Source organism: Scleropages formosus, chromosome 23, assembly GCF_900964775.1.
Source record: "Scleropages formosus chromosome 23, fSclFor1.1, whole genome shotgun sequence".
Taxonomy (NCBI): Eukaryota; Metazoa; Chordata; class Actinopteri; order Osteoglossiformes; family Osteoglossidae; genus Scleropages; species Scleropages formosus.
This window is the reverse complement of record NC_041828.1, coordinates 17,272,746-17,285,201: the sequence shown is the minus strand read 5'-3', so window position 1 is coordinate 17,285,201 and position 12,456 is coordinate 17,272,746. Positions and strand designations below refer to the sequence as shown.

The following is a 12,456-nucleotide window of genomic DNA, read 5'->3' as shown; positions in this document are numbered from 1 at the left end:
TACTGTACAGTAAACACATAAACCAGTAAGAGTTATCATCATGTATAATCTACATAAATCGTATATACTTTCATATACTTGAGGTTTACTTGAGACTCATGTCTGCAGCTATGTCGCCTTCTCTTAATACAATGCATAAATTGTACTTTTGCTGATATGTACGTTGCTTTGGACAAAACTGTCTGCTAAATGAATAAATGTTAAATATGTCTGGCAGCTCAGTTGGTTTGTTTACAAAATACACTTAAAACGTGAGCAATTCATCGTGTTACGACCCATACGACAGTTACGACGTTGCTCTTTGATAGGAATTTTTCAGTCCGTTATATTTTTATGGGACCACCGTCGTATATGAGGTCCGTTGCTGCCCGGAACGTCGTGAAACGGCGCATACCTGCATTTACATGAAATTTTGAGCTGGGAAGAGTTGTGGTAGATTAGTGGTCTGTGATTTACTAACCATTGCCCTTTTGCCCACATAAAAAGAGAAAGGAATCGCTAATTGAGTCATGTTTTACTATGTTACAACATGCCGGCTATCCTGTCCAAATGACAGTGAGATCTTAGGACATGTAGTTGTTGCCATTATTCAGAAATGAGTCGCATGCATTGCAAAATACACTGAGATCCATTTCAGAAAAAACAATTCTTATTCCATTGTGGGAACACCATACAGAGTTGAATTTGGCCTGTTTACTGTTGCTTCTGCTGATTATTTACTCCCCTTTGTGTACACATGTATTCTGTTTGTACTTGGTATGTCTTTCAGTTGGAACATAGTTTGACAGGGATCATATATGCATTTTTAGCAGTTTTTTTTAAATATAGCATTTCTGTGTGTGTGTGTGTGTGTTAGGTTCTTGTATGGGAATTGGTGGCTGTTGAAAGCCTTGCCATCTGTCTGGAAAAAGGTGGCTGTCCCCATAAATTGCAAACATGAATTGAATGTCTATTGGAGAAGCAGTTGTGCAGTTGAGAATTCTGGAGTTCTGCAGGTTAGAATCGGCCTCATAAGGGTTGGTGAAAAGCCAGCATCTTCTTTCTGTTCTCCCACTCAATTTTAGCTAAAGGAGACAATAGTAGGCAGTAAGGTCTTCATTTTTTATTTCTCATCTTCACACGTTTGTTTTTCTTGCTTGGGATTCAAGCCATTTTGAGTCTGTACATGGACAAATGCCTCTGCGCACATCCAACAGTTTCTCACCAAGAACTGTCATATTCAGCCGCTAATGGTAGGATGTTGTGAAATGACAGCTATGCCAAATGACACTTGGTGGTATGTGAAGTGTAGGTGTCTTGGGGAAGTTAATATACCAGGTAAGGCAGTCTGGAATTTAAGATCTGTGCAAGCAGCATTTCTGGTAATGAAAGTGCTTTGCTGCCATGGAGGCATCTTGTTTGTAATCTTGTATATGGTGTGAAATGGACTTTGTGGTTTATTCTGCTGTCTTTTGTGTGAACTCTATATAATGATGTAATTGAACATATACCAGTGATATCAGACTAAAGAAGCTCAGCCTTAGTCGCAGTATGTACATCACTACACTTGCAGAATGAGAGAATGACATTTGCTTCTCAGCATCACAAGTGTTGCTTCAGTGAGAGGTAACATCAGTTCTGCTGTGATACTCCTAGTATAACTGCTAATTTCAAGCTATTGGGTATAAGTCCACAATAACAACAAAGCTGTGACAGGATCAAACTTGAAAATATTTCCCATTAAATTCCTCAGTCTTTTCAATGGTGTTGCAGATAGGCTTTATAAATTAAAAGAAAGTTAGTGCGCTGCAATTTAAATCAATTCACTTTAGTCTGTTTTTGCCAGTTTTATCGGTTTGAGACGAGCTCCTGTGCTATCAGAGCTTCTAAACAGTCTGCATTTGTCTGCTCTTTGTGCCTAGTCTCTGCTCATCCATGAAATGCGGAATTTTATGATTACTGGCGGTGGTGCAGGTGCCTAATGTTGCTGCTTGGGTGTTGTGGAGTACTGTCATGGTTACATGGGTTGCAGGAGGCTGTTGGCACATCACAAGGCAAGGTTCCTTGAGAGGAGGTGAGCCATGCTTAAGGTATCTTGTGACACCAAGGTAACTCATCAGTAAATAATTCTCAGTCTTCCAGAAGCCCAGTGACCAAGAGGAGTCAGTTCCTTGAATGACAAGTGACTTTATGCTTGGAAGCATCCATGAGATCCCAGTGACTATTTTTTCTGAAATGTAGCCAACGTGGGCTAAGACCCTACAGGAATGTCAAAGACATGACAAGAGTGGGATGAATACTTTCAAAGATCAGAAAGGTAAAAATGTCAGTTTGATCTGGTGTGTTACCTGATACGTTGACATGCGGCAGCACAGCATTGACTCAAGAGCCAGGAAGTGGCTTTTTATGTTTTTATATACAGCAAAAGGCACAGCACCAACTAAAATGACTAGCAACTTTTAAAATGATGTGTTGGAACAACCTACACTGACAACATCCAAACAAGTGTTCAGGTATGTTCCTGGATTGGAGAAATAAACATGAATGTTAAAAATGCAGTCAGTGGGGGTTGCAAACAAATGTACCAAAAGCATGCAGATGAGGATGGCCAGGTAGTCGGCAGGGACTCGTGAGAAATTGCAGTCTATTCGGTATGCAGATGACTGCGTTCTAGTGATCTTAGTAGGCGAGTGGTTCTGTAAAGCAAGGCGTTGAAGGTGGCAAACAGGCAGCACTAGGACATGCATGTTTACAGGCTTTCAGAGGACATTTATAGAGGTGCCATTAGCTGAGATCAGCACCTGTGGTGTGTGAAGATGCTCAGCTGCAAGAAGAGCTGTTGAAATGAAACCACTCAGCCAAAGCACATGAATTTTCTGATGTTTAACACCAAGTCAGCTGGGAAAAAAAGCAGCTTATAATTTACCCTTCTATGCAACTGGGGAATTTTTACTGAAGCAGTTCAGGGAAAATACTTTGGTCATTGATACTACACGAAAAGGTGGTATTCAAACCCGAGACATTTGGTTACAAGGCGCCCTTTCTACACGCTATACTACATGCGAAACTTCAAGCCAGATTTCGGTCTCTTGGCGTTGGAGGTTTCAAGATAGTAAATGGTGTGAGAAACGCAGTCAAGAAGAAAAAGGTGTGTGTATGCAGTTTTCTTAATGACGTAGACACGTCCTCGGTGTCTGCTCGGAGACAGGGAACGTGGTCAATCCCTGCAGTGGGGGTGCTCTCAGATGACTGAGTCATACACCGGGGCCTTCTCCACACATGAAAGGTATTAACGGAAATAGTGTACGCCCTGGCCGGATGCCCCAGGAGCCACCGGGGCCCTGTCCTCCTTCCCCAATACGGAGCGACAGCGAAGAGCTGCTGCAGCTATGAGAGGGGCAGTTAAATTTAGCCCCGATGTTAACAGGAGTAGAATGGTGCAGCACTGAACCCAAAAGTGTCGGAGCACTGTCCCCTTTTCTGTTCTCTTGAGCTGGAATGACAAAGGCCAGGGGCATATACTAGACAGCCCCTACTTGAGGCCAGGTCACAGAGCAGCCCTGGATCGCCAAAAACTGCCTCCTTTGCCCCAGCCTGCTTGCTTCATTGGTGGAACCTTTGGGAAGATAGTTTTTCTTGGGGACACTACATCACATGAACTCCCATAGTTGGACTCAACTCCAACTCCTACTGTTGGATCATCCATGGTTCGTGAATGGGACTCGTACCTCGCATTTTAGCAGTGCCTAAATAAAATTACTGGTAGATCGCGACCGCTACATGACATTTGTGGATTTGCCAAATCTGGGGGAACCATGACTCCCTTGGTTCTGCTTGGACTGTGCCTGTGCTTTCTTATACCCAACCCTGTATCTTAAAGGCCTGTGTATCCAAGAAGATCTCTGGATTCAGTGTTTTGCACTGTGACTGCTTGGCTTTAGAGAACTTTGCCTGAATAGAAACACAAGCGTAGAGACCATGGCACCACACTGGGCCCCAGCTGCTCGCAGGTTCCACAGTGTTCTCACACATCTGGGTTTTTAGTGACATAGGTTCAACTCCCACCTACTGCTGCAGTACCTTTGAGCAAGGTATTCAGGCAATAAATGGGTATGTCGGTGTAAGTAGTTTAGTTTAATACAGTAAGTCATTTTGGGGGAGACGGCAAATTGAGTAATGCGTCTGCATCCATAGTGTCTGAAGGTGGTGCTGGACTAACACCACACCAGTCTTCCTCAGTCACACACTGATGTGAGACTTGTCCCCCGTACTTGTGCCCTACACGCAGATACCATCAACCTCAACAAGATGCGACGGCTTTCCCAGGTCAAGACAAGCAGTGCCAAAGAGCTAGACGGGTTTCTGTTGGTGGAATGTGTTCTACATACCATGCGAGAATTCCACAGAAGCGTGGGCTTTGGGTTCGCCGCCGTCTTTGGAACGTGCGATTACCGTGTGTGGCGGCCACGCATGAACCTCTTTACATAGATTCTACAGAGTTTGAAGTCCTGTCCGTTGTAAGACCTTTTTTGTTTTTTTTTTTTTTTTTTTTTTTTTTTTGTACAATTTGTAGGAATTATCCCACGAGTCTGTGGTTAAGGGTGGGTATTGTTAAAGGAATTAAGTGTGAACGTGTATGTTTGTAATTCATCTTGCCTTTTTAACATATGGCAGTTTTTTTTTTTGAGCAGAAATTTTCTGTTTCTCTTACAAAGCTGTGTTTAGCAGAAGCTTGACAGGAGCCTGCGTGTCAATAGCACCGTTCTCCCATAGATTACAGCTGTGCGTGAAGTGAAATGACCTTTTCTGGAGATATTCAGAAGTTTGCAGCTGTGTTCATTATAAAGCTCAGCATTTCACTTTGGGGAAGCTTGAAAGTTCCTCTTGGGGTTAGCATACCTCTTGTTCTGCACAACTATGGGTCTCGCTCACACGTAGGGCCACACCGGAAGCTTCCAATAGGAGTTGACATTGCGACCTCTGCCCTTAACACTTCTGCGTTTGCTGACAGTGACATTGAACATTGAATATTACAGTACTTAACGCTGTTGGTATTTAGTTTATTGTTGTTCTTGACATTTTCCTAAAGGGCAGCAGCAGGTGGTATGGTGGTTAGAGGCAACACTTTGCAGTCGAAGGACCTAAGTTTAAATCCAACTGCAGTAATGCCTCTTAAGGAACTGGTGGAGTAAAAATGACCCGACTGTATAAACGGTTAAATGTAACCTAACACTGTTTTAGTGCAGTGTCGTACACTAATATTGTAAGTTCCTTTAAACAAATACACCGGTAAATGAATAAATGTAGATGTAAGGGTGGTGTTGGTGACCTACAGAAATAGCAATGGACTCCATAGCACCTCTAGCTGTCCTTATGCTGGTAGCAAAGCCTCCGTGGTCCCTCTGTGTGCACTTTTCTCCGATCGTGTGCTTCCGTTCTCTCCTTCTGGTGCCTTCCTTTTCACCAGCTGTGAGAGCACAACCAGGCCAGCAAGCAGGAAGAGGTTTCCCAGCTCTCTGTGGTGGAAGCGTTAAGTATAGTCTTATATTTAGCCTGTTTTCACCCAAAAGAAATCCAGCATACAAAGCCTCCAATTATACTTTTGACCTATTGCATTCATCTACCTAATCACTTTGTGAACTAGATTGCATTGCTTTTTAATCTAGCTGTATTAATGACTCGCAGCAATGTGTTTATTGTGCATTTACGTTTAGAGCCGAGCGCGCGAGCGGTTTCCGTCACGGCGGCGTGAAGGCATTCGTCTGCAGTAAAAGGAACAGGCCGAGAGAGAAGCTGCATGGGGTCTGGGAAATGCAGATTGATATAGTAATCCTATCCATCCTGCCCGCCCACAGGGAGGAGCAGTGCAGAGAAACTCATTTTCCTTCCCCTGTCTCTGTAGGTACCGAGGAGATTACGAGCTCATTCGCATTTTCATAAATATTCAGAGTGCTTAACCAAAGGTTAGCCTTAAAACCCAGTCTCCTTGTACAGAATTTTAAAAAGTGTGTGCAAAACAGTCCCAGTCAAAAGTTTGAAGACACTTGCCCCCCCCCGAGGCATTTGACTGTTGTTCTTTTAGTAATGCCTTTGTCCAAGGTGATTTCAGGGTTAAGTTTATATTTATTCATTCAGCTGATACTTTTCTCCAAAGTGACTTGTGTAAATAATAGCTAGCTTTGCATATCTAGGTAATTTCTGATGGTGCAATTCAGGGTAAGTAGCCTGGTGAGTACTACAGCAGGAGGTGGGATTTGAACCTGCAACCTCCCAACTTCAGAGGCAGTGGCTGTAACTACTGTGCCACCTGCACCTCTGCGTTGTTTTTCTTGTACCCTAACTCTGAAGTAAGTCATCTGGCAGCTGAAAGGAAATAAACTCCTAGCAAAAACCCTGTGGTTAACAATATTAATCAGGAACCAAGGAGCCATGTCTTTCCAGCTCTGTTCTTTGTCATCTTCCTTGGTGAAGAGAAGAGATTGGTGAAACATGGACCCAAGACCCAAAGTCCTATTATTTTGTTATCCCTACTGGCCATGGTTCCCAGTAAACACAGTGGCTGAAGCCGCTTGTCCTGAGCGGGATCGCGACAAGCCGGAGCCTAACCCGGCAATACAGGGCATCAGGCAGGAGGGGAGGGGACACACCCAGGCCGGGATGCCAGTCCGTCACAAGGCACCCCAAGTGGGCTCGAACCCCAGATCCGCCAGAGAGCAGGACCTGGCCAAACCCACCGCACCCCCCATTCCCAGTAAACAGGAGAGGATTAACACGCATGATTTCTTTCCCCCCGTTCTGCAAGCTGTATATACACCAATGCCTCATTGTATGAATGGTCAACGTACAAATAAAAGGGTTTTCCAAGAAATGTTTTAATTGCACTTTAACACGTTTTTTTTTTTTTAAATTTCTGCATGAGAAGAGAGTGCAGCATATTTATCACCCTAACAAAAAAGTGTTCCCTTTATTAACCATTTCTTGTCTGTGGCTAGAAAAGGGTGGATAGCTGCTAGCATAGTAGTTAGAGCTGCTGCCTTTAGATGCAAAAGTTACAGGTTCGAGTCTCACCTCCAGCTGTTGTGGTCTTGAGCAGTGTATAGGCAGTCCCTGGGTTATGAACGTCTGACTTGCGTACACCCCGTAGTTAACGAACCGCCACTTACTGACCGCATGTAAAAATTTTGTCATCCTTAAGTAACAATCAACTTCATAATTAAGCTTATTTTGTTGAAAATTTGAGTTACATATGGGGGGGTACAGTGGTGCAGCAGGTTTGACCAGGGCCCTCTGTGTGATGGGTCTGGGGTTTGAGTCCTGCTTGGGGTGCCTTGCAACGGACTGGCGTCCCATCGTGCGTGCGTGCGTGTCCCAGCCTTGTACCCTGTGTTGCCGGGGTAGGCTTCGGTTTGCTGAAACCCCACTTGGGGCAAGTGTGTGTGTGTGTGTGTGTGCGCGCGTTATATATAATAGTTTGTAATACAACTGCAGAGTATCACCATTTAAGTGCATTATGACCATAGCAGCAAAGCATAAATTTGATGCGAGTGATGGTGATGCATCCAAGAAAAGGAAAACAATCACAACTGAACCTAAAGTGGGGGGGGGATTGGAAAAAGGTGAAATGCCAACAAACATTGGAAAAGTGAACGTTAATGTTTTGCGTGCACACACAGGCTCTCTCTCTATATTATAAATACTGTAGTTTTCACGATCACGCCCTGCACCTCAACCAGCAGCTTCAGTCGGAGCACTCAGCTATAAAAGACACTTACTAACTAACCTCTTCCCAGTTGCGGAATCTCAAACCTACCTCGCTTTGCTCTTCCACGTCCTCTCCCTCGTCGTTCCCCAGTCCCATTCCACATCTCTTTGATAATGACCACCCGCCTTGTCTTTCGACCACAATTTCAGAATCTTGCCTCTGTTCAGTTCGCCGACCGACCGACCGACCGTTTGTCCGACCATGAGAAATCATCTAGTCCTTTGATTCTGAATAAATGAAACCGCACTTGGGTCCAGTCTCCTCCGTATCCTCTGTTCATCATGACAGTAGTAATGTTTATTATCTCTTCCTGTCTCTCTATTATAAATACTATAGTTAGATTTATTTTGTCGTCATTACTGTGTTTTATATTAAAGGTGTTTTAGTGTATCCGGAACTGTTTCTTTAATGTTTTTATACATAGAAAGGTACGCAATATACGTACAAATCCAACATAAAGACAGACAGACAGGAATGGAACTTGTTCATAATCCGGGGACTGCCCGTATTTAGCCTAAATAGCTCAGGTAAGATGACCCAGCTGTATAAATGGGCAAATAATTGTAAGTTGCTTTGGCGAGAAGCGTCCACTAAATGATGAATTTTTTTAAAAACCGACTTTGGAGTTGCCAACAAAATAAGGTATACATAGTATTTATTTCCAGCTGTATTTGCAAGCCGATTAGCCAGTGTGTTTATTTTTGTGTAACACTGACCAATGAAGGGTTACCACAGACTGTGAGCAATAGAACAGTATAACATATGTGAAGAGACCTATTCAGTATCACAGCTGTCCTGTCCACTGGTTGCGTGTTGGCATTGTTTGTGTTCCTGTGAGCTCTGGATATGCAAACACACTAAAGGAGGGGACTGGGATTGTGCCCCCCCACCACCACCACTGTAAACACTGTAATCATTTCAGCCCTCCTTTCTGAATCCTTTTCAGTGTTTTTGTCCCTCCTCCTGTATGTGAACAGGATAAGACTTGTGTGTAATCCAAGATGTATGAGCAGCTCTCTTGTGTGTGCCGGCACATCACCTGACATCAGCAGCCACTCTTCATTTCCTCATCTTCTGCCAAAGTTTGCAGAAGTACTTGGAGCTCCTAGTAAAATAAGGGTGGGAAATGCCTGTCCTCAGGGCCTCTCTTCTGCCTGTTTTAGCATTTGCTTGTTAATTGTTGGCAAGCTTACATGTCACTGATGAGGACAGATGAGGACTGGAGTGTACCGGTTGAGAGAGGTGGTCAAACATAGCGCTGTGCTGGCGGAAAGGGTGTCAGACACTGCCAGCAGGATCAAACGTGTTGGGAAGTCAAAGAGCATAAAACTAAATGAAACGAGTGTTTGTTTAAAATACAGTGTGAGTGTACATACTTAAATTTGCATGCATAAGCCTGGGTTGCAAGAAAATGCTGTCGGGGTAATAAACAGGAAATGAAGTCCTTTATACTGTTGTTGGTGTGCGCAGGAAATAATGAGATAAAAATAGTCTGTGCTGTCATGATTTATTGTTTGTTTAAATGTGTAGGTGATCTGAAACCATCTGCCAGGTGGGGAGTTTATAGGTGCAGTTCCTGTTGGTTGGTTGTAATTTGTTTTAAGCTGATTTGCTGTTCGCTGGCAATATGTGAACAACATTAGCTTTTTTGACTAGTGTGTTGTGGTGAATAATCACTGTCAGCCGGTGTGTTTTTTGGCTTCACTGTATGTATGGATTTGTGTCTATATAAAATCTACACACCTAGATAATCAAGACTTGGACTTTTGAAATCAGTTCTGTAAAAGCACAGGTTTAACTGATCACTTTCAAGTCGTTGCTCACTTAAACTTGTTACACTACGTGACAGTAAGTTAAACATTTAGTTGAAGGCGTTCAGGAAAGACAATTTCAACCTGTCCCCGATGATTTGCTAATTTGTACGGTGGTAATTTTTACAGGAGCATCTCAGGGTGTGTACTGGTTCAAGAGTAGGAGGTTGGATTCCAACTTGGATCCTCTGAGTGCAAGGAGGCAGCTCTAATCATTGCACTACCTACTGCCCTTTGAGAAGGTTGAGTATTCTTGTCGAGGTGTCTATTCTTAGGTCCTAGGTAAGGGTTCTTCTTACCAGGAGTCTGTGAGTGAAGGCAAGTGATTGGCTGTTAAACAGAGAGGACTTCAGAATGAATGTAGTTTTAAGAGATTTGGGAGGTGCCCTGCCACTCCCACCCATCCATGTGTGGGTGTTACATCATCTAGGCTGTAGCTCCTCACAGAAGCTGCCACAATACAGGCCTCCTGGGATGGGGAGCAACACAGGGAGGCCCACAGCACTGTCATCACCACAACAACCAAGGTGCTGTGCCCGCTTCCAAACCTGCACACAACTGCTTCTACTTGCACTCGTGTACCTGGGCTCAGAGTTTGCACAGCATTGGCCATGCACCTTTCAAATGTGCCGAACAACCGGGATCAACCTCCATGAGAGAACTGGAACCGACATCAGATGTTGTTCTCAAATTTCACGTTCTGATCCAGCGTGATCAGTGCGTGTGTGGGACTGTGTGGATTAGTGTCACTTCAGTTCAGCAGTCAGTCACAGGTAGTTTGCAGAGTACAGACTAAATGAAAGATCCACATACTTTACAGATGTGGAATGTGTTTCATCTGTGTTTCCTTAAAATGGAAATGTTCTTATCCATACCATCATACCTTTCTGTGCAACAATTGACAATCCTTTCTTTTAGATTTTTATTGCAATGGTGTATAGTTGAGTTATGTGGCAGTTAGGTTTTTATTTACATTTGATATGAATGCAGTGATTTGGATTGTTAGCTTCGATGCAGATTGGTACAAGAAAACTGAAAGGTCTCATGGTAACCTTTAGATCCTGAGGTAGAGAAACATTCCCCATATTAGGGGTGCTCTTGCTAGAGATCCACAGCTGCCTAGTCTTGTGGTCCTCTCCAGGTGGTTGAGATCACGTATCCGACCTCGCGTGTGTGGTTGAGAGCACATTCCCAGGCCTACGAGTACACTGGAGTGCTCACATTTGCATATTTATGGAAATGGGTTGGTGAAATCAATAACATCTCATCTGAGTGTAAAAGCATGTACTCTTGGCAGTGATGAGTCAGCTGAGGGTTTTTGTGAGGGTGGAAAGTACCCCAAAGGTAGGAAGAGCCAGGAGACCCACACACAGCAACTGTTGTGGGAGAGATTGTCAAGTGGGGGTGGGGGTGGGGGACTCAGATGAAGCCTCTAGAGGTTATGTCTCTTCAGTATGCAGCATTTGGAGTGGATAGATGATGCATCGTGCCTTTACTTTGTATGGGGACAGACTGTAACAATAGTCTGTTACACGTGGACTTAACTGTTAAGTGCCTAATAGAAATACATCTGTATATGTATATTTTCAACTCTTGATTCAGATTCAAATATATACCATCTCCCCAGTATATGAACTCAAGTGGCAATGGAAGGAAGTACCAAGGATCAGTTGATAAAAGCATAATGTCCCTCAATCTATTTACAGGTTAGGTTAATCTCTGATATTGCTGTAATAAGTAAAAATGCTTTGTGAGACTCATGTTTTTCTGAACTCTGAGCTGTTAAAATTGAAACCTTTACAATGACTGAAAATAAAACCATGCTGTGTCTGCAAAACTTGTATTCAGTGCTGATTGTTCACCAATTCATCCCTTAAGCATGTGCAGCGTTGTCTTGTCATTGATCACCAACACTGCAGAAGACCGGACAGAAGCTGTAAACATTGTGGAAGTCACTTGAATCAGTGTGTCTCTCCTCCTGTTTTGTTTGGATGCACTTTCCTGACATCTGCTGGCTGGGTGTGAAAACATATGTTGCGATTGATCTGTAATAAACATAAATTTAAAAGGAAATAGATAAATGAAATTAAAAATGTGGAAAATGGTTATGTTCAAAAATTTGTAGCTCATCACTTGTATGGCGAGGAGCCAATGTGTTTAAATGGTTTGGATGCTCATCTTTTTGTGCACTTAATGTGATTATAGGAAAGGTTAAAGCACTTGCTCAGGTGAATAAAACTTTCAGTTTAATTTCTACATAATATATTTGATTTAGTTGACATGCCAAAAGTTTGAGTACGTAATTTCTGGTGCTGTTTACTGGGGAGAATAAACTCATGTTTAATGCCCATTTCCTTTCTGCTTGTGTCAAAGCAGTATAGGCCGGTTCCTCTCATTTTAAGGTGTTTAACCATCTTGTTAAATGTTGCAGAATCCCCCACTCCCTTTTCTTTTTTAAAAAAAAAAAAAAAAAAAAAAGTAAAGTTCAAGATTTGCCAAGTTTTGGAGGGCTGAGTAAAAGTTTTTAAAATGCTTGTTAATTTGGCAGGGCTTTTGTTCCATTTATGGAAAATAGAGAATGCTGCTCTTTGAGAAAGACAGAAAAGTGCACTCCAACTGGTGGAACTGCTATTGCATTAGAGGAAAACATCTTTGTTAGAAATTAATATGGTAATTCCTATTTGTTTTCCTTGTTGGAGAGGTTTGAGGTGTCACAATTCATTTGCTCTACCACTTGATAACTTGTTAGTTTTAATAGAGCGGTTTTAATCACAGGATTCTTCACACTGAGTTTTTAACACCCCTCTATGGTTTAATGTGAGATTATCTGAAGAACTCAATTAGAACAAACATTTAGGAGGAAGATCATTAGAACAGACTAATTCAGTTCTCTTTTTTTCCAGC

At 42.8% G+C, this 12,456-nt stretch overlaps 1 protein-coding gene across 3 annotated transcripts in view; it reads left to right on the top strand.

The window, feature by feature from the left end:
• LOC108919298 (triple functional domain protein) overlaps positions 1-12,456 on the top strand; it is a 91,277-nt gene that overhangs the window by 27,682 nt on the left and 51,139 nt on the right. The gene's annotated exons all lie outside the window — the stretch shown is intronic.